This window comes from Macrotis lagotis, chromosome 1, assembly GCF_037893015.1.
Source record: "Macrotis lagotis isolate mMagLag1 chromosome 1, bilby.v1.9.chrom.fasta, whole genome shotgun sequence".
NCBI classification, from domain to species: Eukaryota; Metazoa; Chordata; class Mammalia; order Peramelemorphia; family Peramelidae; genus Macrotis; species Macrotis lagotis.
In genome coordinates, this window is record NC_133658.1 from 142,320,548 (window position 1) to 142,344,786 (window position 24,239).

The 24,239-nt window shown below is 34.7% G+C and overlaps 1 long non-coding RNA gene across 3 annotated transcripts in view; it reads left to right on the forward strand.

Annotated features, from left to right (window-relative positions):
* Positions 1 to 24,239, forward strand: part of LOC141504179 (uncharacterized) — a 452,895-nt gene that overhangs the window by 38,193 nt on the left and 390,463 nt on the right. For 2 of the 3 annotated variants that reach the window (XR_012473241.1, XR_012473239.1), the window contains exons 1-2: positions 6,774 to 7,364; positions 7,507 to 7,622. This is a non-coding gene — a long non-coding RNA (uncharacterized LOC141504179). Of the gene's footprint in view, positions 1 to 6,773; positions 7,365 to 7,506; positions 7,623 to 24,239 lie in introns of those variants that run through there. The other variant, XR_012473240.1, reaches the window with a different exon arrangement.

Sequence of the window (24,239 nt, forward strand, 5' to 3'; positions counted from 1 at the left end):
AGGAAATACATAAGAGAAGTTTTAGAAAAGGGAACATAGTATCCCTTTCTGTGGGGTATTTTTTCCCTCTGGATGTGGATCGCATTTCCCATAGCAGAGCTCCCAGGATTATCCTGGATCTCTGAACTGCTGAGAGGAGTTGTATCCATCACAATTGATCAATTCACAATGTTGCTGTTAATGTGTACAATGTTCTCTTGATTTTTGCTCCCTTCTCCAGTATCAGTTCTTCTACTTTATTTCACTCTGTGATCCCATCAGTTCCCATGGTTTCAATTGTCATTTCTATGCATTTTTCCCAGCCCTACCCTATCTCCTAACCTCCAATCTCACATCTCTCCAAATTCAAAACATTCAGAATTGAATCCATTATCTTCCCCTGAAAGTATTTTCTTCTTCCTAATTTATTCATTATTGTCAAAATAACTACGAGTCTTCTAGTCACCCATACTCACCACCTAAGCATCATCCTTGACTCTTCATTTCCCCCAATTCAATCAATTGTCAAATCTTGTCATTTTTACCCTTGTGGCATCTCTTATCTATATCTCATTCTTTCTTCTAACACTGCTATTTTAAAATCCTATTTGTTTTTTAAAATATTTCAAAACCTTTCCACTTTTGACCTTTCCAAGACTTCCATGTTCTTTGGGATGCAGTGACACTGACTCCTTGCTCTTCCTCAAATATGCTATCTAAGAACTTTGAGTGTTGTCACTGTTACCCTTACCTGGAATGCTGTTCCTCCTTATCTCTGCCTCCTAGCTTTCCTGGCTTCCTTTAAGACTCAGCTAAATTATTATTTTCTGCAAGTTATTTTCCAGTTCCTCCCTGATCTTGTTCCTTCCATTTGAGACTATTTCCAATTTATCATATATATATATACCACACACATGTATTTGCTAGCATTTTTCTCCTCCATTAAACTTTAAGCTCCTTGAAGACATGGGCTATGTTCTATAGTTTGTTTAGGTTTTTGTTTATTTTTTTCTTTCTTTGTATTTTTAGCCCTTAACACAGTCTCTGGCACATAGCAGATACTTAATAAATATTAGTTGACAGAACGAATTATGGACTCTGATGAGGTGGAAACTAAGTGCCTTTCTAGGCCTCCCATTCACTTTAGATAGTTCTAATCATTATTAATTTTTTCCATGCATTAAACATAAATTTGCTTCTTTACAACATTAATCCGTTGCTTTAAAATCTTCCCTCTATAGAGCAAATATAATCCATCTTACATATTATGATATTTCTGATTGGAGAAAACAATTATATTTCCCATCCCCATGCCCATTCCCATTAGTCTTGTCTTGTTAAGCTAAATATTCCCAGCTCTTTCAGGGGATTCTCATATGACTTGCCTTGAGTCCTTTTGCCATCCTGGTTGCTCTCCTTTAAAACTTTTCCATCTCATCAATATTCTTGGAATATATGAAATCCAGATTGATCATAATATTTCATCTCTCTTCTGAGCTCTCATAAAACATTTCTAAATGACTACCAGGCATTTTCATTTATATTCCCTTCAGAAATTTAAATTTAACTTATCCAATACTGCATCATCTTCTTCCAACAAACCTTATGCTTTTAGTAACTTTTCTATTTTTTTTCATGGCATTATCATTCTACGTTGAGACTGAACCCTCAAGGTCATCTTTAACTCTTCCCTCTCCCTCACCTCTCATATTTAATTGGTTCTTATGGCCTAGCAATTGTACTGCCAAAGAATATCTCTTATATTTTTCTCCTCCTTATTAATATGTTGTTGAATTCAAATACTTGCCACTTTTCACATGATATTTTTATTACCATTTATTTTTTTGATGTTTTCTTTTTTTCTAATGAAATGTAAAAATATAACATTTAAAAAATGAGTTCCAAATTCTCTCTTTCCTCTCCCCCCTTGTTGAGAAGGTACACAATTTTTTATGGGCTGCACATGCACAGATATGCAAAACATATTCCCATTTTAGTCATGATGTGAAAGAAATACAAATAAAAACAATGTTTTAAACTGTTTCAAATGTTTTCAATTGTTTAAATGTTACAATGTTTTAAAAAACAAATTTTGATTTACATTCAGACTTAATCAGTTCTTTTTCTGTAGATTGAGATATCTTAATAACTTACTAGTTGTTTTAAAAAAATGTCCTTAAAGTTTTTTTTTTTTGTCTGGGATAAATATCAGAAGCCATACTTATGCTAAGTGGTGTGAAGTTATCCTTCAACTTAGAGAGATGAATAATGCTTACCTGTCATAGTTGTTAGAGACAAAGACCACAGCATTACTGGGAAGGTCATGGGGCTGGAGATGGGAAAACAATGAATGGTAGCATAGGAGTTTACCTCAACACACTAGCTACTGGTTCCCTATTGTGCCAAATTATTTTTACTAACTGTGTGCTAAGTTCTTATTTTTTTTTATTTGCTGAAATATTGCAAGTACAATAAGCACTCTAATTATAGGACTTTTTTTTTTTTAGTTTTTGCAAGGCAATGGGGTTGTGGCTTGCCCAAGGCCACACAGCTAGGTAATTTATTAAAGTGTCTGAGGCCAAATTTGAACCCAGGTACTCCTGACTCCAGGGCTGCTGCTCTATCCATTGCACCACCTAGCCACCCCAGGACTTTTTTGATTCATTTCAATAGTCCAGGTTAAGTCACCTGAGAACTTGGCATAATCCTAACTGGTCTACTTGCTTCCTTTCTATTTATTTTCTCACTAATCTATTTTTTATACATGCCAGATTTCATAGGAACTATACTTACCTAACCATATAATTTTTCTGAAAGTTTCAAAAAACTTCATGAGTGTATATTGGCTAAAGGCAAAATACAAGCTCCCCAGTCTTACAAATGATAGTGTTCACAATTCAACAGCAATTGTCGCTTTCTAGGTTTATTTCAGTCAACTCCTCTTCACACACGATATTTCATTCAAACTGGATTACTTGTTCTTTTTTAATCTCATGTTGCCTTCTTCTAGACATTTGTGGAGGCTATTTTCCATGCAGGAACAACAAATTACTTCTCTTGGTGAAAATCTTCCCATCTTTCTATACCCATCTCAAGTGCTACCTAGTCCATAAAGCCACTATGAAGCCTTCCTAGTTGAAAGTGATAATTATTCCTTCCTTGAATATTTTCTTATTCTATTTTGGATCTTTAATGCATTACATATCCTCATATCACAATATTGATATACATGTCATATGGCCCCTGTTGCATTGCAAACTTTGTGAGGGATGGAACTGTAGCTTTTTTCCATAGCACAATAGAGAGGTAATGGATCAACGTATAACAAGGGACACACATTTTTGTACATGGACAATTTAATTTTTGATTCTGGTGTACTATATGTTTATTATAATATTTTTTGCTTTTTCCTCCAGGGATGATAGACAGGAGATAAAATAAATTCTTAAAAGCTGAAAACAGAAAATTTGTCAGGCTTGCTTTAGGGATGGCCTCTGTCTAACCAAGTACAAACTAAGGTTCATCTCAAAGAGCCACAATATGAGTGTTTCAAATTAGGAAGTTTTGATGTACTAGAACCATAGCTCTACATTTAATTAAATTAGAACAATGGGTCATTTGTCAATTTATTCGCTTTCTAAGTACTCAGGCAACCATGCTGAGAAATGCAATTAATGCAAATGAGTAGGCCTAAATAAGATATTTTTGATATAGGGAATGCAGTGTTATCAAAGTATCTTAATAATAGTTTTGTCCAAACTTTTTTGTGAGAAGACAAAAATCACATTTAGATCATAGGACTTAGACTATTCCAATACAAGTCCTGACAAGTTGAGAGTTGAATAGTTTATTCAGTTCTTTTGAAAAATAGATTTAGACTTGGAAGAGTTCATAATCCATTATTTAGGCTAAGTTGCTAATTTTGCAGGTGAGGAAATGGAAGCATTGAGAGGATGATTCAACTTAAGCCCCATAGATATTTAAAAGCAGTACCAGGAATTAAACACAGACCATCTAATTCTCAAACTTGTCTTTTTTTCCTTCTACCCTATCTCACATTTTAATCATTGACATAGTTATCTAAATGACTTCTCTCAACCCTCATTCTCATAGATTTGTTAAGAAGAAAATGTATTCTAAATTTTAAATTATTATATAAAGATTAACTATTATAAGATAGCTGTTATATCAAATATAGAATAGCAGTTATATGATTATAAAGTTATATCTTTATTTCACTTTTCCCCAATAGTAGACCCACTATTTGTGTAGAATCTTGGAAGTAAAAATAACTACAGAGATAATAAGATTATATGATATAGATCTAGAAAGGAGCTTTGAAGAAATATTGTCTGCTTAACACATTCATGGGTAAAGAAAATTAGGCACAGAGTGGTAAAATTACTTGCTAAAGGTCAAACTATTTCTTTGATCCTAGGTCCTCTGCCTAAGGGCCAAGTATTCTATCTGTTATACCACACTGCATCCTTAGTCTAATTTGCACTCTTCCATTAGATCCTTAACAAATGATAATCCAACTACTTCTTGGAGACTCTTCATGAATGGGGAGTTCACTGGAAGCTAGACAATTATTAGTTTTCCTTACATCAAAATAAAAATGATCTCTCTATACTTTCTTCCCAATGCTCCTAATTTTGTATTCTGCTGTTAGGCAGAATAAGCCTAAAATTCCCTTTCATATGATAACTCTTCAAGTACTTTTAGTCCCTAAATCCCCCCCCCCCGATTAAAGAAACATTGTTTCTTCAACCTTTACTTATATTGTGTGACTTCTGCTCTTTCATTATCTTCAAATGTGTTCCAGCTTGCCAATATCCTTCCTAAATATTTTGCTCTGAACTAAACTCAAGAGTAAAAACCTAGCCTGGTCAGGTTAGAGAACAGTTGGACTATCATTATCTTCATTCTTAATATTGTACTTCTGGAATGGAGTATATGGCAGGGCAGCTAGGTGATGAAGTAGATAGAGTGCAGAAATTGATCAGGAAGACTCATCTTCCTGAGTTCAAATTTGGCCTCAGACACTTACTAGCTCTGTGACCCCTCAGCAAGTCACTTAGCATTGCTTTCCTGTTTATTGATTTATAGGATAAGCTGGAGAAAGGAATGGCAAGTTACTTTAGTACCTTTGCCAAGAAAGTTCAAACGGTGTCACAAAGAGTCAGACATAACTGCAATGTCTGAAGAACAAATAGCAACTTTGGTAGGTTTGAAAGCAGTCAGCACCACGGAAAGTAGATATACACACATTTTAGGTTAAATCCTACAAACTCCTCTAGAAGTATGAATGAGGAAAATTAACTTGGCAATTTTTTGCCCTTATCCTCTACTTTTTGGTCATATCCCTTCCTTTTCTTCCAAGAATTTTGTGTCAACCAAGTGTCACTATTATTTAAATAATCTATGAGCAAGTATCTTTAGCAGAAGGATAATGGGACTAAAAGAAAGCTAATAAAATATGAGCAATTGATATTAGTATCTCAAAAATTGTAATCATTCCAATTCCACACCCTTCTTCTAACTCTTTTCTAGGGAAGAGTCTTATTTTAATTTGACTCTCTATAAATTATAGAATCACAAGTTTCCTTACTTAATTCAGACCTCCAAACTCCCACTGGGCATAGGCAAGAGTAGGGGAAGTGTACACCAACTAGAAACTGAGAATTCTCTCTGTAGCTAAAATTATTAGAGAAACTTCCCTTATCATCCCATTTGGCTTTCTAAGTTGCTTGCTTTTTTAAAAGTTTTTTTGCAAGGCAATGGGGTTAAGTGGCTTGGCCAAGGCCACACAGCTAGGTAATTATTAAAGTGTCTGAGGCCAGATTTGAACTCATGTACCCCTGACTCCAGGGCTGGTGCTCTATCTACTGTAACACCTAGCCACCCCAGTTGCTCACTCTTGAACTTGGTTGAACAGAAGTTTTCTTTCCCCTCTGCCTATGTCAAGATTTAGATCACATTTTCTTGAAACAAATGTGTACATAAATAACCACTCTGCACTCTTTCCTTGACCTAGAGGGGCCCATGATGGTGATCTTCTCCAATTCTCTCTCTGTTTTTCTCAGTCTTTCTAATTCTTATAGGCAACTACATGACATAGTGGATCATGCTGTGAGTAGAATCTAGGATTAAAAGCTGACCTCAGAACTTACTAGTTGTGTGATCCTGAAGAAATCATTTAACCTCTGATGACTTTAGTTTCCTCAGCTATAAAACTGGATAACAATAGCACCTATCTTCCAGTGTTGTTGTGAGGATAAAATAAGATATTATTTATAAAATACTTACCATAGTGTCTGGCACATAGTAGATGCTTAATAAATGTTCATTCTTTTCCTTCCTCTTCAAAACATATACATCCTGTTATGCCTGTGTATCAGCCAGCACAGATTCTTGGGAAATTACTTTCAGGACTCATATTCTTTGATTTCAATCATTTGGGAAATATAATCAATGAGAAAATCAGGTCCCCAGTGACAAGTCAACAAAATTTTCATTGATGGAGCAAACTGCTGAACCAGTGTCTAAATTTTATGTTAAACTTTTTACTGGTTTTGAGTTTATAGTTCATTAAAATCTCTAACTTGCCATGCAACTACCACTCACCCCTCAAATATTGGTACAATATTAAAACTATTTTTCTAATTCTAAGCTATAATTTCTTTTCACTCAGACATACTTGCACTATATATATATATATACACATAAAATATATAATATAAAGTGTCATATATGTATACATGTATGTGTAAGTATTTAGATCTTATGGTGAGTAGGGGGTAAATCTCAGAGACTGACTAATTTCATTCCTCTGATACATACTTTTTCTGGGACTGAAATCCAGTTTTCTAGACAAATTTCTAAGACAATAAGATTTCAGAGAAGGGAGTGACCTACATTGGTAAAGAGAACTTGGTCTTCTGGGAGTACCTTATAACAAAGAAATCAGAAATCAAGTCCCCACTTAACTCAATAAATAACTTTATACGTATTTGCATGTTTAGGCATGAATTAGTTGCTTCTTGTCCTTTTTTACTGAAGATCAAAATGACATCTCTATGTTAGAGACAAGTTACAGTGTGTATGACTGTGGTTAATCAGATCAATAAGATCTCAGAATGCTATACTTCAGTTTGGGCACAAATAATCTATCTGAACACCTGCTTAGTTACTCTAAATTTATGCATGTCGTATTTCCTTTGTGCTGCTTCAATTCTACCTTGCTCCTACAGCATGCCTCTCTGAAGAGGACACTCCATACTGGGAACCCTGTGCCAGTGTCTCCTATTCTTCAAATCAATTCCAAACTTCTTAAGAGAGACCTTCAGAATCCCTACATTACTTTTTGTGAGTGTTTGCCCTAGGTGAGTCCTTCACACTGCAGGTATATATACATAATTAGGTATGTAGATACAGATAAAAAAATTAGATACATGCATTTCCAATGTTCTTTTATAATCTTCTTCTAATCTTTCCTCAAGCTTAATGTATTTTCCTTGTTCCTAGATGGGAAGGAGAGTGTTTGGTTCCAAAAGGCAGAAATCTTATCCTTTCCCCAAGCTTATAGTAGGAGATGATGGATGACAGAACAAACCAAGATGGAGAGGCATAGACTCCTTCAGGTATTTTCAATAGCAGAACAAAGCCGTTATTTCTTTTTGAGCAGTGATTTCATGTACACAAAAATCAGGATCATTTTTTTCTCTTCCCCAGAAATAGTGAAATTCAATCTTAAAAGAAAAACCCAGGGGAGAAACAGTCCAACCAATCATATAATCAATTCTGCTGCATTTCTCTCCATTGACTGAAATATTGACTGCAATGGTCCGAAGTGAGAAACTTGAAAGGATGTGGAAAAGACAGCATATTTTATTCAAATTTAGTTCTCTTTTCCAGGATAGATTCAAGTTCTCTCAGTTATGCTTGTAGCCAAAGATTAATCACATAAGACTTTCTGTCCAACAACCTCATTGTGTTAGCTTCTTCTGACCCAGGTGCTGCTTTAGGTCAATTATTTTTGTATAGTGGAAAATTTGCTTGAATTCTTAGTAGGAGAACCAGATTTGAGTCCTAGGTCTGATATTCTCAAGCTGGGCTGCTACAGATGAATCACTTAGCCTCTCTAAGAGTCTCTTTCCTTACCTCCATCATTTTTAGGTCAGACTTGTAATTTTGTTTTCATAGTGAATTCCAAATGAGAAAATTCCCCTCTACCAATGAGTAATGGCACTGGCTCTGCAGCATATAGTCTTGAAGAGTTGCCTGGTGTCCTGAAACGCTACATAACTTGTCCAGATTCACACAATCAATAAATGTACAAAGTGAAATTTTAGCCTAGGTCTTCCTGACTTGGAAGCCTTCTCTCTATCCACCCACCACATAACCTCTTCATTTTGTTTTTACTACAGGGATAATAGTGGTTTCAGAAATAGCATGGAAAAGTGGATCAATATTGAGCTTGGAATTTGGAAGACATAGATTCAAGTATCTCTTCTGACACATATAAACAATGCGATTATGAGACAAGTCACTTAAATTGTCAGTGCTCAGGGAAACTCTTTTTGATTATATTATAGCTAAGTTGGAGACCTGCATTGATGGTAAGAGGTTCTCATACTGAAAGTTCACATTTCTGATGAAATCACAGGTCCTTCATACATTCACAAAATAACACTTAGATGACTAATCCCATAGAATTTTTGTAAGGAAACCATTTTTTGAAACTTAAAGCACTATAGAAAGGGGAGTTATTTTTAATTCAATACTTCACTCTTCCATACATGTTCAATATTTGATTTTGTCCCCTGACATGGATTATATCTCAGCAATGGGTTCTTCAGATCTTATTTTGAGGACTAAAATTAAATTACTCCCTTGATGACCAAAGCTAAGGTCATATATCTTTATGAAATTAGCTAGACTGAGTTTAAAGACAACCCAATCTGCCAAAAGGCTATATGTTCAATGAATTTGTGCTCTGCCACCAGGGTTTGAAGAATTAGGTATTTTATTCTTGCCATTCTCAGATATTTAAGAATGTTCTTGAGTCAACATTGCTTTAAAATAAAAACAAAAATAAAACTAACAAAAGTTTCAGTGATTCTATTTCTTATTCACAATACGGGTAAAGATAGGGAGTGTTGACTTGAAGATTCCTGTAAGAAACATGCAAGGATCAGAGAGGACAGGCTATATGAATCATTTTTCAATGTGGAATAATGAGAAATTATAAGTATGTTCAGGATGCATATGCACTATGCATATTTGTGTATAGGTACAACATATATATAGTTAGTAGATATAAATATATATATATTTGTATGCATATATGCACCTATTTATATATTGTAGTTTAATTGTTTATGTTTTATTACTCCTCGAAATCACATCTGAGATTTTCTTGACAAACTGCTTCCCTGGAGTGGTTTGATCTTTCCTTTTCCAGTTCATTTTTCAGATGAAAAAAAAAACTAAAGCAAACAGAGTTAAGTGACATGCCTAGGATCATACAATTAGCAAGTGTCTAAGGCATATTTGAACTCAAGAAGATAAATCTTCCTGACATCACATCTGGTACTCTAGTGCTACATGGTACCTGTAATTCCTTTATATTTTAACATTCTGTGATTCTAAAGGAAACCAATGATTGGCAATATCTATAAAAAAGACTCTGTTCTTTACAGTGGAAGTAGAAATGCTCAGTGTAATTTCTATCATCTGTGCGCCATCTTTCCAGAACTTGATCTTTATGCAGTGACATGATATAATAGGTTTGATCCATTAATAGATATGTAAAGGCAGATAGAAAGAAGTCCCTCTTTCCTTAGATGTTCCCTATCTTAGTTTGCTATCTCATTGGTTGGTGGACAGAATATTTTGATCTTTATCTCTCTTCTCCCCTCTCTAAATATGTGTTTAAGCATGCATTAGTATGTGTTGTATATTTCAAAAATAATATAGTGAGAGCTTCAATTATTAAATTTTTATTATATTGTAATTTTGCCTCTCAAAATTACAATATTGTAATGCCTCTCTCTTAAGTGCTAGACTTGCATCACTAATATCCATCTAGACATATCATTAAATTATTAAATAAAAGTTTCAAATAGGTTACAAAAATTCTATGAGATTAGTCATCTAACTATTATTTTGTAAATATATGAAGGACCTGTGATTTCATCAGAAATGTGAACTTCCAGTATGAGAAACTCTTACCAGCAATATGTCTCCAACTTAGTTGTAATCGATAAAATTACTATCAATTCCTAGAACAATCTTCAATCCTTTAGTTATGAATTCTTATGCTTGGAAAAAAGTCACTTGAGTAACTATGGGTAGCATGTAAAAGGGGTACAAATATAATAGACAATTCAACCAGTGGTTAAATTGCACTGAGAAAGCAGGGAGCAGTCCATGCCTTCAGAAAGCCCTTCTTATTGCCTCTCAGCTAAAGGATAGGAAAAGCAAGTTCTGGCTTGGAAATTAATGATTATGATAAAAACCTGGTGGTGACCCAGAGTATAATTTCACTAGAAAGCATGGAACATTAAGAGACATGGGAATAATAGATCTTAAAGGGAGGGAGCACACTCTCCCAGGAAGGAATGGTATACTAATGGGTAGTAAGTAAGGTTGCCCTAAATGGAAGTCAGCATCCTCCAGCAAAGTCTCCAGTACTCCATTCTAGGTATAATCTAATCAATTTGATACAAATTTATTATATGAACTGTAAATATGAAGATTAGAATGATATTAACTTAAAAGTTGCATGTGCTCATTATCAACAAATTATGTCCAACTAACCACTTTTGCTATGGCAAGATGAAGACATGAGGAAATATCCAAAACATAATTTAATTGAATTTCAGGAAAACATCAAATTCTTTCATGATCTAATTTTCTCCACTTTATCTCCTATTACTTCACTTCTTATTCCTTTGGATGGTGGCTTTCAACTGAAATTATTTTCTCCAAATTCAATGGCCTTTTATTTATCCTCATCCTTCTTGACCTTTCTGTGGCATTTAATATTTTTGATCACTATCCTCTACAATAATCTTTTTTTAGGGTTTTTGTGACACTGTTCTTTTTTGATTATACTCCTCCCTGTTTAACTACTCCTCGACTATCTTCTTTCCTGGATCATCATCCTAACTAAATCAAGGCTATGTTTTGAGCACTCTTCTCTATATTTACCTCTCTTTCTTACTAACTACTTAATTTCCATGGATTTATCATCTCCATACAATTTCCTCTGAGATCTAAATACATATCCAAATATGCCTCTCTCTTAAGTGCTAGACTTGCATCACTAATATCCATTTAAACATTTTGACCTATTTGGCTCATGGTCATCTCAAACTCAACAAACAACTTAATTCAGTGTCTTCTCCACTAACCCACTCCTTCCAAAATTACTTATTTCTTTCTCTTTTCTAAACATTCAATTACTTAGGTTTATGATTAGACTAATCTTTGACCCCTCATTCCCTCTCACTCTACATGTTCAATCAGAGGCTAAATCTTGTTTTTGTCTCCACAACAAAGCTGACAACCATTTTTGTTCTCTTTACTCATATACTCATCTCCCTAGGTTAAGATTTCATCACTTGGCATTATGTTCCTTGATTCATCTTCCTCTCCTCTTCAATTCACAATGTATATATAATGTACATATATATATATATATATATATATATATATATATATATATGCCAAAGTGATTTTCCTAATTTTTTGATATGATCATGTTCCCCCCCATGTAAAAATCTCTAGTGATTTGGCCACAGTAAAAGAGTTGTGAAAGGAAGTGAAGTAAATAACCTAGCATCTCACAAAAGGTCTGCTGTTAGCACAATGATATTTTGATAGTACAGGAAAGAAGTGATGAGAGCTTGACTCTCTAAGTACAGAGAACAAGAATGGATATAAACACATAGGAAATGGGAGATTTAATATAATAGAAGCTTAATATGAATTGATATGGCAATAAAAAGAGGTAATTGGTCTTAGTTCACTTCAAATGAACTATAGTTTACAAGGCAAGAGAGAAGATAAACTCATTATACAATGCCCTGATTAGATCGCATTTGAAGTTTTATAGTTTTTTCTTAGAATCACATTTTGAAAGGGGACATTAACACTTTGGAGTCCATCTAGTTTGCTAATGGCACATAGAAACCATGGCAATGAAGAAATTTGACATAGAACCATATGTTTGAGTTGAAATAGGCCTTCAAGACCATTAAATCCACTTCACCTCATGATACAGATGAAAAATCTGAGGATGAAGTTAAACGACATGCCCAGGATTACAGAGTGTCTGAGGCAGGATTTGAATTCAGCATTTTTTTATGTCAAATATATCCACTGCACTACCTGATTGCCCCATGTTAAACATAAGTAGACTAGAACCTATTTTCAATGGCAATATTTGTAAAAGTGATATAATTAAAACCATTGAGGAAATTACAATCAGAAAATAAAGGGGACAGTTTTGTAGTGAAAGCCAAGAGCAACACATGAATGCTTCTCTGTTAAGCATGAAATATGGAATGGCAAAAAAGATTGGCCTTGAACATGTTAGGTAGATTCTTTGTAAAGGATCCATTGGTGAGCCTGGACATAGAACCAGATGACATGAGCAAGTTGTATTTTGGGCTGATTGATTAAGTATCAAAGTCTAACCTATGCTGGGGGGTAGGTGGATATTTATCAATAAGGTGGATATGTAAGTGCTTTTAGAAGTTGGAATAAATGCTAAATAAAGAGCAGTTATCATTTCTTATGCTTATATCAAAGTCTACAATGAATTCCTATTTAAATTCATCTTTCTATTTTTTTCTACCCACATCCGTCTCTCTTTAGCCTTCTCCATATGATTCTGTGACTCTTTGTGTGTGTCTAAATGGGGATGCAGACTGATACAGGGATGTGGATGTGACTATAGATAGAAATTTATTTTTTAGCTCAGCTTTTTTCCTCTGGAGATAGTTGTTTTTACTGCTGCAAATGCTGAAGCTTCTAAAGGAAGGTCTGGATTTAATCTTTTAACTTTTGTATTGGCATAAATACTGTTCCCATACCCTGTGCTCAAAGCCCTGAGTGTTAGGAGAGACTTCTCAACTGAAAATGAGAACTATGAACATTGTATTTTGGAGTCAAGAACAATAACTCTAATATTTGTGGAGAGCAGTTCAAAATTTCACATCTAAGGTCTTCAAAGCAATCTTATTAGGTAGAGGTGGTGTGAATAATTATATCTTTTGAGGAAAACAGAGGAAACTGAAACTCAGTTGAAGTGCTTTGTCCAGACTAAAAGAGGTAATTATAATAGGCAGCCTTCAAAGTGTTTTAAGGTTGTGACAGAGTGATTTACATATTTACCACATTTGATGTACAACAATTCTGGGAGGTATATACTATTATTATCATCCTTAGCTTACAAAGGAGGAAACAGGAAGAGAGAAGTTGTGATGCTCAGGATCAGAGTAAGATTGATTTGAACTCAGCTCATAATGATTTCACATCTAGTGCTCTATCCACTGTGCCACTTACTTTCTGGGTAGTAAGTGGAACAACCAGGACTTGAACCCATACCCTCTGATGCCACTTTCCCTCTCCTCCACCTTTCACCATACTTCTCTCCTTACTTTTTATTTTTATATTTTCCTTTGATGTTTACCAGAGTCTGATTTCTTCTATACTTATTTGTGTCCCTTCCTAAAATAGATTTTGGAGCTCGAAGAGACCTAAGAGATCATCTAATACAACCCTTTAATTTTACATAAAAGGAAACAGATACCAGAAAAATTCTTATTCTCTATCCCCTGCACCTCTCTCTGTTTCAATATAAGCCTTTTGATAGGTATCCATTTTATATTTATCTTTGAGTATGCTGTAGTATTTAGCACTTTTACATAATAAAAGCTTAATTAATGAGCAATGAAGAAAAGAAAGAAATAAGAACAGAAGGAGAAAAGGAAGGAGAAGGAAAAGAAAAAAGAAGGAAGAAAAAAGGAAGGCATGGAGGGAGATAAGGGGAGAATAAAAAAAGAAATAAAAGGAGGAAAAATGGACGCAAGGAGTGATGGAAGGAAAGAAAATGTGAAGAAGAAATGGAGGGTGAAAAAAAGAAGAAAAGGAGTAAAGGAAGGAAGAAAAAAGGAAAAAAGAAAGAAGGAAAGGAAGGAAGGAAAGAGAAGGAAGGAAAAGGGAGGAAGGAAAAGAGAGAGAGGGATGGAAAGAAAAAAAGGAAGAAAGGAAGGAAGGACCTATTCATTACAAATGCTAGGCCCTTTGCTAAAATGGATCCCTAAAAAAATGTTACTCTATTGCTTATAGAAAAAGGCAGGTGTCTAAAGGGAAGGGTCTAACAGAACAGGTACTATACCTACTGAGTTAGTTTAGAGCATATTTTATGGCATATGATTAGTTTCTGTCAGCCAGCAAGTACATTTACAGCCATCGCCCTGAGCACATTTGAATAATGTCTCTATCTACCAGTTTGATGTGGTATAGAATAGCAACTTTGTTCTTTGCATTTTTATACAAAGTTGTGAAGACTTTTTTATGACAGTGTGTGTGGCTCTCAATAAGACACATAAATGATGAATTTCCAAGTTACTCCACCAGAGGGAACAATGTGCTAAAAACAATATCTGGCTGGGAAACAGAAACAAAGGCAGGACCAATACCTGAAATAGCCAGTGACAATGGGCAATCCTAGATTAGGGAAAACTCTCATCTTTAATCATATCTTGTGTACTGTCTAATCATTTATTCAAATTACACATACTTATGAAGTACCCACTGTGGGCTTGGTGTTGGAATAAGTTTTGTAATAGATAAAATATTAACAGATCACTATAACATACAATAATTTATGAGAATTATATTAAATCCAAAGAAGGAGGTTGTTACTAATTGGAAGAATCAGGGAGTTTTTTAATTATAGCCTATTCTAATGGAGCAAAACTATTGTGTTAGGAATCAGCTTATCCCTAAGACACATCTTACAATGATGCTCACTAGATTTTTCAAGATGATGTGCTGAAAATGATTCCTTTGAGAGGGGAAAATGGATTTCTTGAAAATCTCAGGCAATAGGATACCTATTTAGCAATGGGTTCATCATTTTCAACTGGTATCTTCCTCCTTGTTTTCCTTCCCTTCTCTTTTCCTTCTCTTTTTTTCTCCCTCCCTCCCTCCCTCCCTCCCTCCTTCCTTCTTTCCCCCCCCCCTCCCTCCCTCCCTCCCTCCCTCCCTTCCTTCCTTCCTTCCTTCCTTCCTTCCTTCCTTCCTTCCTTCCTTCCTTCCTTCCTTCCTTCTTTTTGTGGGAGCAATATGAGGAAAGCTTTTTTTTTTATTAACTGAGAAACTAAATGGAGAAAATATGGCTTTAAAATTGGATTTTAAAAGCTGCTCAGGATTTCAACATATGAAAAGGAAGAGGAAGGGCCATTTCACTCTAATCAATGTATCACAGATTTAGATCTAGAAGGAAACTTAGAGATCATTTACTCCAGCCTTCTTATTTTTCAGATGAGAAAACTGAAGATCACAAAAGTTTAATATGTTATATGCCTTGGATCACACAAATAATTTGTGTTAGCCCTATTGTTTTGAAGGAATGAAGAAAATCACTGAGCTTGATGCATCTTCTTGCTGAGCTATTTCACCAAGACTACTTCTCCATGAGACATAACAGATTAAGCAAGGGTGGTGTGATGTGAGTTGAGAGGGATGAGTAGTGACAAGAATAACATTTCAAAGAGAAATCAATATTACTTCCAAACTCATGGTAAGATCAGTGATATGGAAGAGTTAATAACTCCTTTGAGGAGCTGGAGTACTGGTTCCACCCTCATAGAATGGACAATTAATTATACCATATACTAATGGTGTGAAAACTTTGTGTTATGAATCAACTTATTCCTAAGATATTTTATAATTATCATTTAGCAGAGTTTTTCCAAAAGCTATGTTGGAGGGTCAGCTAGGTGGCACAATGGATAGAGCACCTGGAGTCAGGAGAACTTGAGTTCAAATCTGGTCTCAGATACTTAATAATTGCCTATCTATGTGACCTTGGACAAGTCACTTAACTATACATAGAAATTTATTTTTTAGCTCAGCTTTTTTTCCTCTGGAGATGGTTGTTTTTACTGCTACAAATGCTGAAGCTTCTAAAGGAAGGTCTGGATTGAATCTTTTAACTCTTGTTTTGACAAATGACCCCTTTCTCAAAAGAGCTACCATTCATTAGAATATGAGTTTGGAAGGGTATTCAGTCATTTTTCAGTTGTCTGACTCTTTATGACTCCATTTTCTTTGCAAAGATACTGGAATTGTTTGTCATTTTTCTTCTCCAACTCATTTTACAAATGCAGACACTGAGGCAAACAAGGTTAAGTGACTTATCCAGAGTCACATAATTACTAAGTATGAGAACAGATTTGAATTCAGAAAGATATGTCTTCCCAATTTCAGGCCAATCAATATCCACAGTGCCACCTAGCTTGCCAGTGGTAGAGGGGGAAATAATTTTTTTGAAGATCTCAGAAATTCATAATACTTGCCTGTTACATAGAACTAGAATTTGAGAATACCTTGAAGGGCCAAATTGCATTAATTTGCAACTTGAATTTTTTTTAAATTCAGAAGGCAAAGAAAATAAAAGATGAAAATGTTTATTTTAAAACAAAATTGTAATTTTTTTGCAGAAATTGCTCCACCTGGTCCTTCTAGTGTTAATCTACTTTTGGACAGCCCTCATTTAGTGAATAAGCTTTGCTTCTGAAGACAATCTTTCATATATTTAAAGTTAGTGACCCTGTACCCTTTTGCCTTCTCTTCTTCAAATGATGCATTCCTGGAACTTTAAGTGACTTCAATTTGACTGGATTTCAATGCCCTCCTTATAATTATTTTCTGGGAAGATTCTAATATGTTAACACTATCCATCAAATGGGGTATTCATAACAGAAAAGTGCTCCAGATAATGATTTGAATGAATAGAAAGAGGAGAATACAACTGATATTTTTATTTGTTCTACAATGGTGATATCAAACACATATAGAAATGGGGGCCACTAAGACAGTCCCTAAGGATTTCTGCTCACTATGTTCACTTAAAAAAACACACACAATAACATTATCTCTATTCTACTGTATTTTTGTTTATTTTGGTATATATTTCCTAGTTACACATTAATCTGTTTCAGTGCACTGGAAGTATTATATTCCTGAATATGGTCTGAAGTTATGTGTTTGACACCTTTTTTTCCTAAAGAATTTCTATTAAAACAGTTTAGGATGATCTTGACTTTCTTTGCTGTCATGACCCATTTTTGACTCATATTTAACTTGTAGTAAACTGAAAGCTAGATAATACATTAGGAAGTTTGGAAATTGTGGGTCAGACATGAAGGAAATAATAAAATCATAGAATTTAGAGGGGAATTTCAAAAATTATCTAATGTAGGAATTTTAAATCTTTTTTGCATCATGGACCACTTTAACAGTTTGGTGAAGAATTCCTCCAAAGAATAATGTTTTTAATGAATAAAATTATATTGTAATGCAGTCTATCCATCCATCCATTTATCTATCTATCTATCTATCTATCCTGTTATTTTTCTATTTATCAACTTACTTCTCTATCTTAAAGTTCAGGTTCCCAGGTTAAGAACCTCTCATTAATCCATTCTAAAATTCACATATCCAGTAAATGGTAGAACTGGGAATAGAGCCTAGATATTCTTTTCCCTCTGATTAACTTCTTCCATTGAGTATCCTACCTCTTCTTCTAGGTAACAAGCAATGAGGAGTTACAGCAGCTGATAAGCAACAGATTGGCAGCTCTGACTTTGTTACTGCTTATGCTAGTTGTGTGCACAGGGGTTCTGAAAGAGCACAAGTCATAACTTTGGACTGACAAACTGGCATCAATTACTAGCATGATCACACAGTAAAAAAGGGTCAAAGTGCAAATATTATAAACACTGCCTAGGCACCATTTACTAACCTCTCCTCATCTTTCCCCTGCATTCATTTTCTCCATACATTCTTTCTTACTGCTCTATATAGGCTTGTTTGATGTGCTCTTCCACATTTCTTTTCATAATTTAGCTTCTTAAAATATGGGCATAAATGCATATAAAACTAGATGTCACTTTTATCAAATGTATACAGCAGTCACTCAGTCAATTTAGAAAGCACCTAACATCAGCCAAGTGAAGTGAACATCCTTGGGGATGCTCTACTCTACAAGGTAAAATATTGTTTAGGAACTTTTCCATCTTCAGGTGGAGCAATGTCCTAATTTCTTTAGGATGTTGATATTCTAGTTCATTGTCCAGAATACTTTCTAAAGTATGCTAAAGCCTGAGTCACTAATATTTACTTTAAAAGCTCTTCCAGACTCCTGAATCAGCTAAGTGGCACAGGTAATACCTCTGGGCCTGAAGTCAGGAAAATCTGAGTTCAAATTGGGCCTTAGTCATTTATTAGCCATGTGACTGAGCAAGTCATTTAACTTTCATCTGCCTTAGTTTCCTCATCTATAAAAAATAATGGCGCCTTTCAGGATTGTTGGGGGAATTAAATAATGGTACCTTTTCCTAGGAGTGTTGTGAGGATTATAAGACTTAAAGCACAGTTCCTTGTACATGTTGTTGTTAAGTCATTTCAATCATGTCTGACTTCATGACCCCATCTGGGGTTTCTTGACAAAGATATTGGAGAGGTTTGCTATTCCTTTCTCCAGATCATTTTGCAGTACATTGTAGATAATTAATGAATGGACTAAGGAGGAAGAGTAAAGGAGAAAGCCCTATGCCTTTGGGAAAAAATCCTGCTTGAAGTCAATTAAAACTATACAGTAAGTGAGAAGGGACAGGAGTCTAGTTTACTGCTTCAGTGCCTACTATTATCCAGACAATTTATAAACAATTTCATGCAGCTCACCTCATAGTACAGATCAATGCCTATTTCATATGGCTTTCCCAGCAGTTTCTAATTTATCCATCATCTCCCAATGACACTCAAGAGTCTCCCTGACCTTCCCTGGGATTGAGTCTAGAGGTAACCCTGGAAAAGGGTTGTGTCTAGGAACCTTCTGTGTCCTTGAGTCTGATGTTGGCAGGATGATCTGATCTGGATGATATAATTTGTGATGGTATTATCTTGGTTGGCACTGAAGAAGTGGGAAGAAACAGATTGGCTAAAAGTAATACCTCACATTCATGAAGCATCTTAAGTTTGCAAAATACTATACAATAATCCTGTGAGGTAATTGCTATTGATGTTTGTCCTTCATTCTCAAAGAAAATCATGATATAAGGGAAGTGATGCCAGGCCAAGCACATGAATTGGATTTGAGTGAGGAGGTATTCTGCTAAGTCATTAGCCTCACTTTCTCCTTCAGAGTCATCTGAATCAGAACAATTGAAGATAACACTGGATGTGATACAATCAGGATTATGTGACTTGCCCAAGGTCACACAGTTAGTAAGTAGCAAGTGTCTGAGACTAGCTTTGAATTCTCATCCTCCTGACTCCAATGTTAGTGTTCTGTCCATTGTACTGCCCCTTTACCCTTGGTCATTGCTATTATCATCCTTATTACATAGAGAAAAGAAAAACAAATATAAAACCAAAACAAAGCAAGACCAAACCTTGAAACCTGGAGTGAGTAAACTCAGGGTTTAATAACTAGTAAATACTTGAAGCAAAATTTGAGTTCAGGACTTTCTGATTTCATATCCAAAGACCTATGCAATTATGATGCTTTTCTAGCTAGCCAGTGACTAAATCGAGGCCAAAGATTATTGGCTCACTTAGGGTACAGAAGAATATTCATTGAATAGCTTCTCAACATTCTTTTGGATCTTGTCTATGGTTTTAATTACATTCAGAGCAAGCTTCACCTGAGAATAATTTTTATCTGCCAGCAATCTTTTCCCATGGGATTCAACTGTATCTAAATGGTGGCAAGCATGGAGATGGTAATAGGCTTGTAGAGGTTGCTAGTATACTAAGATAGTCTTATTTCTTTCTGCCCCAGGTTGTATTAATGAATGTACTTGGTGCTGCATTTGCCTTTGTGTGGATATTTATTGTTGTATGTCCTTGCTTACTCCAAGGGTCCATGATGAATGATAAAGGACCTGGTCATTTTTGAGACCTTTGACCTTCTTTTGATGAGTGACAGGCCTTGCTTTGTTAGGGAAACAGGTGCATGACATGTCTTTTGCTTGCCCTCTCCCTGGGAGAGAGACTGAAGAAAGAGGGTCAGTTGTGTTCATTGATTCTTTTCCTTTATAGATGAAGCTCTTCTTTCTGACTTGTAGCTTTTTAGTTTTATCAAATATTTTGTCACCTTTAGGATATGGAAATATCACGGACATCTTGAATTCAATTGGAAACATTGAATATAATAATAGTAAAAATATATTTAAATATACTTTTAAAACATATTTATATACCTTTGAAGTTTAAAATGGCATTATATGAATTATTTGACCTGATCCTTTCTATTCTAAAAATAGATTATGGAGGAGTTTTATCCTTATTTTAAAGTTGAAAAAAGTAAGATTTGATTCAATTCATATTAACATTTATTCAGTACCTATGATATACAAGGTTCTATTGTCGCAGTTGGGGAGACAAAAATAAAAATAAAAAAGTATTCCCTAACTTCTCGAAGTTCACATTTTAACGTGAGGGATAAATATACATATATATATGTATATATATGTATATATATATATATATATATACACATAGATATAGATAGAGATTTAGAAATACAAAGTATCTACAAATGCATATAAAGTATATTCTATAGATATGCATGTTTATACATATTTACACATATGTACATATACATATATACACATATGCATAAATATATATGTGGATGGTAATGAACCTAATTATTATCTCTTTGTTTACTAAATCAACATAAATATTTCTTTAGAAGAAAATACAATCATTTCTTCCATGGAAGAAACCTGAACTCCTTGTTGCTGTGTAGAATCATAGCAAATATAACTCTTATTGTACAGTTCTCTTTATGTGCTCAGAGAGTTCAGATGCGTAGGAAGAGTGTTTCTAGAAAGATGCATATTACTAGGTTGGCTAATTATCATCTGCCATCCAGAACCATATTCTTCTTTACTCTGGCAAGAGCTACATAAGATCTAGGAACAAACTAATGTTAAAAGCTTTCTGCAGTATCTATAAGGGATGAGTTCATTTTTTTCTTGTTTTTTAAGTATTTTATTAATTCGTTTTTCCAACCACTTGCAATGGTAGTTTCTCCCATCAATCACCTACCTGCAACGTTTGGATCCTCACGTTCTTCTCCCTCCCTCCATTCCCTCTCTTTTCCCCCTAAAAGAAATAAATCCAATATAGACCCCACATGTACAACCATGCTAAACATAGATCCACATCAATCATGTTGTGAAAGAAGAATCAAATCCAGATAGAAGTTAAAAAACAGAGAGAAAAAATGATACAATATATGACAACTTTTAAAAATTGAAGATAGTAAGCTTTGGTCTTCATTTAAGCTCCACAGTTCCTTCTCTGAATATGAATGATATTTTCTGATCAGTCCAATGTTACTGAAAGCACATAGAAGTTCTGTAAAAAGTGCTTCCTATTTATGCCATGAAAATGACCTGTATTGGAGACAGAGTCAATATGGCTGAGAAAAACCAGGAAGGTGTATGAGTTTTCTCCAGTTTACCTCAGAAACAAAGTCAAATCAAGTCTCTAAATAGATGCTGGATGACAGAACCTATAAAACATGAATGAAACAATTTTCAATCTTAAGATAACTCAGAAGGACTTTAGGAAAGGTCATCTGGGTAAAAGGGGAGTGGAGCCTGTTGCAGAAGTTATCTGGGAATGCCTCAGGAGACTCTTAACCACGGCACAGATCAACAATTGAGGATCCTTTGTCCTGGCTTAGCAGGCCATCTGTGAGACCTCCAGTCCCATCACAGAAGGTAATTCATCAGCCCCATAACCAAAAAAAAAAAACCAGACATGACTAGGTCAGTCCACCCCAATGCAGAGGGCAAGCAACTTACACCTGAGACAATGACACAGAGCTTCCTATGCCCCAGGAGCAGAGCTCAACTTTAAAAGTAACAAAATAAACTAAAAATGAGCAAAAACCAGAAAAGAATCCCAAACAGAGGGCTACTAAGGTGACAAGAAATATCAAAACACAAACTCAGAAGAAGAAACATGCCTACATGTGAATTCTGAAGGAGAAATGTGAATTGGTCTCAAGCCCAAAAAAGTCTTCTTGGAAGACCTCAACAGGGATTCTCTGAATATAATAAGAAAAGAAAAGAAGAATTGGGAAAAGAATGAGAGCTATTCAAAAGAAAGTTAATAACTTGGGAAAGGAAGGTTAAACATTTTCTATAGAAAACAATTCCATAAAAATAGAATCCATCAGGCTGGCTAGGTAGTGCAGTGGATAGAGCACTGGCCTCAGAGTCAGGAGTACCTGAGTTCAAATCTAGCCTCAGACACCTAATAATTACCTAGCCATGTGTCCTTGGGCAAGCCACTTAACCCCATTGCCTTGAAAAATCTAAAAAAAATAGAATCCATCAAATTGGAAAAAAATCCACTGAAGAAAACAACTCCATAAAAAAGTAGAATTGACCAAATGAAAAAGGATGTACAAAAGCTAACTGAAGAAAATAATTGTTTAAAAATTAGAATTGGGCAAGTAGAAGTTATCGACTCCATGAGAAATTGAGAGCCAGTCAAACAAAATAAAAAAAAAAATGAAAAAATAGAAGAAAATATAAAATATCTTATTTGAAAAACAATGAACTAGAAAATAGGATGACTGAACAATTTTTGCAGTACCTTATAGCCATTATCAAAGAAAGAGCTTGGACAGGTTCTTTCAAGAAATTGTCAAGGAAAATTGCCCTGATATTCCAGAACCAGAGGGTAAAATAGTCTTTGAAAGCATCTATAGTCACTTCCTGAATGAGTTTCAAAAATGAAAACTCTAAGCCAGGGATGGTTCAATATTAGGAAAACATTCTTAATGGAAACAATTTCTCTCATCAATTCAGAGAGCTGGGATAACCGTATTAGACTGGCTATGGACGTTCCCCATCCAGTGGAAGAAAAACAAAATGAAACCAAATAAAAAAAACTGCCTTTCAGAATCTGATGAATACTTTCTAAAAATCATCTCCCATATATCTCTTTCCCTTAATCTTAATTCCTCATACCAAAAATGACTTATCTATAAACATGTTTATCAAAAATATGTATATGAAATGCTAACCTGACTGTTCATTGTTGAAGGAAGGAGGGTGGGAAAGGAGGGTGGAGAAAAATCATATAGCTTAAAATATACATGTGCATATGTATTAAAATAAATAAATAAATAAATAAATAAATAATAAAGGCAAAAAAGACAAAAACGCCAAGAAATATTGCAGTGAAATTCCAAAATTATCAGATGAAGGAGAAAATACTTCAGGCAACCAAAAAAATGCAGATATCAAGGAATCACAGTCAGGATTAAAAAGGATTTAGCAAGTTCTAAATTAAAAGATCAAGGACTTTGGAGAATGTTATTCTAGAAGTCAAAAGAGCTTAGAGTATAACAAAGATCAACTACTTAGCAGAATTGCACATAATCTTTCTGAGGAAAAGAGAGAAATGTAGTGAAATAGGGGACTTTCAAACTTTTCTGATGTCAAGGACTTTCAGCTTGAACTGAACATAAAATTTGTTCTTTAAAGACAAGACTCTTGAGAAACATAAAAAGTTATACAGGAAAGGTAAATCAAACATGTTATTTGTTAAGATAAACTCTATTCAACCCCACAGAGGAAGATGATACTTGTAACTTGAGACCTGTATATTAGAGAAGTTACAAGTGTTATATATAGACAGAAGGTGTGAGTATAATCTGACTTTGATTTGATGATATAAGAAATAAGGGGCGGAAAAAAAGGATTTTACTAAAAGAAGATAGGGTAAATTGCATATGAAGAGACACAAAAGATGTATTACAATAGAAGGAAAGAAGGGAGGAAGTGGACATGGTTAGTATTCATCACTGTGAATGTGAATGGGTTCAAGTCTCCCATAAAATGGAAGTACATAGTAGAGTAGATTAAAAATCTATATCCTCCAATATGGTGTTTAAAAGAAGCGTATTTTAAGCAAAAAGATAC